This window comes from Nuphar pumila, chromosome 7 (assembly GCF_984573655.1).
Source record: "Nuphar pumila chromosome 7, dmNupPumi1.hap1.1, whole genome shotgun sequence".
NCBI lineage: Eukaryota > Viridiplantae > Streptophyta > Magnoliopsida > Nymphaeales > Nymphaeaceae > Nuphar > Nuphar pumila.
Genome location: NC_143255.1, coordinates 23625661 through 23631660, shown reverse-complemented (window position 1 = coordinate 23631660; position 6000 = coordinate 23625661).

Sequence of the window (6000 nt, the reverse complement as noted above, 5' to 3'; positions counted from 1 at the left end):
TGAAACTAAGACACGGCAACCGGTTTTCTTAAACAGCTTTCTGTCCAGTGAGCCTTGGACCCTAATCCTCACTTATGGCCAATTAAATAGAATCCAAACAAGGCTGATACCAGTTACATCACGCCTATACCTGTTGTATGTAGTTTTTGTTTTATGGATCTAAATCCAAACCAAATTTGAATTTCAAGATAAAGCTCGATTTCAAATTTGACATTGTGATGCTAAAATTGACAAAATGGTTCAAATTGGATTGATTCTCCTTTTGTACGAATATATTTAAAAGATATTTGTATACCATTTGAACCAAAATTGATCTAAAATTTTCACGTAAGCTATCTGCCTGACCCGAATACCAAAATGGATACCGCTATGGATGCAAATGGATCCGATATGAGGTCACGCTTTACCAGGCATGAGAGAGAAAAAATCTTACTCCAAACCTTTTTTTTACTCGGAAAAATCGCTCTAGGCACAGAGACCTAGTCGCTGGCTCAGTCTTCTGTACTTACTGTCTATCTCCATGCCAACGTAAAACTCTAAGGTTTTCATATGGTTCCAAAAATCAACAGTCCAATATCTTTGTAAATTTTTTAGGCTCCAAATATAATTTTTTCATTGAAAACACATTATCCAGGTGTGTATTCCTCGTAAATCGACCATGCCCAACATATTTATGGGGACAGAACTGCGAAGAAAACACTGGAAGGGCAAAATACCCCATTTAGCACGTATCATTGAACACGTATCAATTTCGCAGCTACCTATATATATATATATATATATATATATATATATATATATATATATATATATATATATATATATATATATATGTGTGTGTGTGTGTGTGCGCGCGCGCACACACTTAATTTAAACACAAATGTGATCTTTATACTTTATTTAGTAGAAAACCTGTATTGGTTTAAACATTTTTCATGTTTAAATGTGTTTTTAGCTTAACAAACAAATCAATGGTTTATATTACACAAAAAAATTTTGATTAACTAAAAATCAAGAATTCTTGTTAAATTAATTTGATCTCAAGACTCTTACTGAATAAGTAACAATAAACATGTTTATAGGTTTAGATTAAATAAAAAACACATTCAAGTACACTTTTTAAAGGGTCTGAGATACGCTATAGATCAACAGGTGTGTGTCATAACATTAAGCAGATGGTCCAGCATTAAGATTAGTTGTAAAACCTGTAATTTTTTAGGATGATAAATAAATAAAGAAAACATTCTTATTTTTTAAGTTGAAAATGTATTTCTAGCGTTTAAATTTTATTTATTAGTATTTTACATATTCATTTACTCATTTCTGGCCAATAAGGGCATAATTGGTATTTAAAAAATCAAATAATTTACTATTTACAATATTTAATTTTTAATTAAAACTATATATTTTAGTTATATATGACTTATCAAGATGTTTTCAAAGTGTTTTAAGCTTAACTAGATGACTTTAGTCATTAATACCTTAATTTTTAACCTAAGAGCATTTTGATCATTCTAATTAAATAACTATTTTGTAAGAATGCTTAACAAAATATTATTAAATAAATATTTTTGAAGGATTTTACAAGTTTTAAACACATTTTTTAAGTTTCTAAAATGGAACTATATTTTTAATTTGGAACTTGTTTTCCAAGTGTGTCTGAACCCAATGGGTTGACCCAAATTAAGGCTTTTATGGGTTTTTAAATAATTAAATAAATTTATATATATTTCTAATTTGAAATTTAAATGATAGATGTATAAATATAAATTTTTATAATTATTTTAGTTGATATAGATTTTTGTTGAAATCGATTTAGGCTTTGGGACCAAACTGGACCCGGTTAGACCCAACTCCCTTGGGCGCAAGCCCCAAGGGAAAGTCGATTAAGGTGGGGTCCACTAAGGCACTCGATCTCCCCTAGTCTTCTTTTCTTCTTCATCTCATTCAGCTGAATGTAGGTTTCCTTTCATTTTCTTCACATTTCCCCCAAAACGTGAACTCTTCTTCTCCTACCTCTTCACTCCTAAATCATGCCAGCCACCTTGAGATTGTGCCAACTACTACAGCTTCATTCCCAACCTCCATTTTTCCATCGGTGAGTCTTCCTCTTCATCATCTAAAGCTTCTTCTCCTTCCTCATCGAGTTCGTGAGAGATTGACCCCTCGCTTCTCTTTTTATTTCTTTGGATGTTTGCGCAAACCCAAGCCGATCCTTGCATTGGGTTTTGTGTTGCATTTTTTTGGGGGATTTGTGTCACCTCTAGCCACTATTGACACCTAGGTGAGCAGCTCTCCCTCATATCTTTTTTCTTTATTGATTTTCTCCTCTATTTTGAGCATCTTTTTTATAGTTGATTCTCTTACTTGAGTTTGTTTGGGATTCGTGCTTGATTTTCAATATTGGGAATCATGTCCTGCAGTTTATTGTCATCTCCGTCAACAACACCAATGTAGATTTCATTTTCTCCACCTCTGTCTTCGATTTTCACCTCTTTTAGATCGATTTCTTCAAAAAAAAACAATTCTACATTGAAAATCGCACTGGTCCATCTGTTGACTATGTAAATATTTAATAATTATTTTGGAATATGTTATTAAATAGTTATTAAACATATTCATCTCCTAACTATGATATGCATTCTTATATTTATGTAATTATTAGGTTTGTTCTTATAACTATTTATGTACTTTTGCATTTTTATCATATAAAAATTAGGTCATTTCTCTCAACCTTTCTTGTGTATCTCGCATACACAGGCACCTCATGTGCATTATATCAAGTTTGTGACTTGAATCTTCAAGTCAATTACATGACCATATACATGTCTTTCTCATTCACATGTATTCTCATATGCAATGACATACGTAAATATTAAAAATTTTACATGTCTACATCTATATGCACATAATAAAAGTGATTCTACGAATCTAATACATTGTTTCTCTTAATTATTCAAATTCGACTGGTATAATAGAAGGTATAGCTACCCATAAACAATAATCACAGTATTTATTATTCTATGCATTTTATTTTTTCCTCCTATATCTTAACTTAGTCTATCCTAGGCAGTAAATCCTACAAAGCAATGATTGGAAGATGGACACGGAGTTCTTGTACCTGCTTATGCTTGCGTACGCTGCCTGAATTAAAAATAAAGAGAACGCCTACCCTCACTCTGTAGAGTTTTTTGCCCTATCCTATGAACCCCCGAGTAGGTTTGTCCTATTAACCTTCGTGGGGTGGAGAGAAGGCACACATAGTCCTCCCAATATCATAATACCCCATGAGAATTGTACCATTTTTTCCTTTTTAAAGAAGACATGAGATCGGTATGGACCCAGTCACCTCGTTGGGATTGGGACAGACTCAGCCATCTCTAAGAGCCCGGCTTTATTGGTGTCGCATTTGAACCTGTGGTCTCAAGGTTATTTTTTTATTAAAGTCATAGGTCATATTCTGGTGTCATTTTCTTATATGACAATCCACTCATGCCCTTATGCATTATTCATGTCATAATAAATTTATGCTCTCATGTATGATATATGACTCATTCAAATATGCTTTAATGCATAATACATGTCATGATTTATTCATGCCCCTAGGCATGAATTTCATATGTGTAATACATTCATTGCATACATGACATATTTCACATACAAACATTTGCACAAACATTCAATTCAACCATGTATTCATATCAATCATGCAATATTCATTTCAACCATGCATATATACACATGTACCTGCAAAAGCATTCTATATTTCGCTATCTAAATTCATGACAAGCAAAATCTCTTGAACCACAACAAATGAGCACTTCTATTTCATTACATTCAAATCATACTCTGCATGATCTCCGAACTATATTTCAAGGTTTGCATGATGTTTTGCATCTTGCATACCAACCATAGGTAGTTTACCCGATTTCTTAATTTTCTTACATTCATTTTCTTTTTGAGTGGTTATTGGTTCAATGGCCGCTTTACACGATACTTAACATTAAGTATCACATTTTTGCAGTGCATGAGAATTTATATACAAGTATGGTTCAAGCATTTAAGCATTATATATATATATATATATATATATATATATATATATATATATATATATATATATATATATATATATATATATATATATATATCAAAGTTTGAATTAACACATTTAACTATACATTAAAAATTGTGAAAATAAACGATACATGAGCACTTGCACCAAAGTGAAATATTTATGTGCGTGTTAACATAGTTAACTATGCACGTTCGTGATTGCTCACGTGCATTTTTATGATGCATTTTGACATAATCAAAATCATGATGTAAAAGTGTCCAAAAATCACTTCAAAACCGATTTGTAAATACACATGATCGATTTTTAAAAACTTATTTTGAATCTCGTTCAAAATTATATCTAATTTTGAAATTTTCTCTCTATTGGGCATTTTACTGAACACTTAGTGTATGACACAATTCTCATGGTAAAACTGAAATTACAGAGTTAATAACATTCAAAATATATTTAATTATGTTAAATAAATAGTTCTAATTACATGCTCATATTACTAATTAATCAAAAATCAATATAATTCAAGTGTTAGGCATGTCAAAACCAAACTACGCTAACATGATATTATGTGACAGGCTTAAACTAATCATAATGCAAAACACATGCTCGATTACGGAAAAATAAACAAGACAACATTCTACAAGTTTAAGGGATCATACCCTCGTAAATCTGAAATATATATATGGTGAAACCCAAAAAACTAAGGGGTTTCACAAATTTTGCAATGAATCGTCTCTTTGACAATTCACTGAATAGTTAGTATGCACATGCACTACAAGGAAAAACAACAAATAAGGCTCAGTTGGGACTCTTTCACACTGATGAAGAGTGCTACAATGTTGTACAAAATGTGAGGACGTGTCGGATAAGCTCTTTATGCTCCAATCGATAACAACCAGAAATCATGTAAGGCAATTTCTTAAAAATCAACCCAAGCAACTCCCAAAATGGCAAGAGCTAGGTTTTAAAGTGGGTTGTATCTACAGATGGTTTCGTACTATATTTAATATAGGAAGGCTAATATACAGTCACGCTTGCACTCAAGCAGATCATCCAGTATTTGGAATGGTTGGAACGTGGCTCTAAATGAACTTGTTGACAAATTATTTTTGAATCATGTAAAACTTTATAACAAATGAAAATTTTTAAATTTTCTCAAAATTTTGGATTTTGAAAAAAGTTTAAAAAGGTTAATTTTTTTAGAGATGTTACAGTTGGTATCAGAGCAAGGGTAAGAGTGACCTCGAGTTGTGAGTGAGATCGCCTTCGCAAGTAAGGTATTTGTTTGTTAATGTTGTTGATGTGCATATATGAAATATAATGTTATTAAATGTGAAAAAATAATGTGTGATGTATGATATTTATTTTAGAACCTAAAAATATATTAGGACTCACAAATTGTTTGTGTTGTTATTTTTTCTATCAAGATGACATGGGAATGAATGGTAAATGACCTTATAGACACATTAGCTATTGTGGTTGGGGTGGTGCAGTGACAATCTACTGTGATAGAAGCCATGGGGCTAACCTGCAGAACCTGGCTTATCGTCCCCAAAATGCGAAGAGGGACTTTAGATATAAGAAGTTCATGAATATAGACCCTCTCATATTCAAGAAAAAGGTTGACCTGATCGTTGCTGAGAATTGAGTTAAGGAGATGAAATGCATCTTTAGGGTGCTTCGTGTTCTCGAAGATTGGCAGGTGGACTTTAGCACCCATCAATTGAAGAAACAGACTCTTCGATGGTAGGAGACAGTCCACCATGTTAAGTTTGAGAGCTAGGTTGTTACATGGGCACAATTTATTGACATATTTTTTAAGGCCTACTTTTCGAAACATGAGAAGGCAAAAAAGATGTAGGAATTTTTGAAACTTCAACAGAATGTCTCTATACGATTACATCACCAAGTTTAGAGGACTTAAGTGA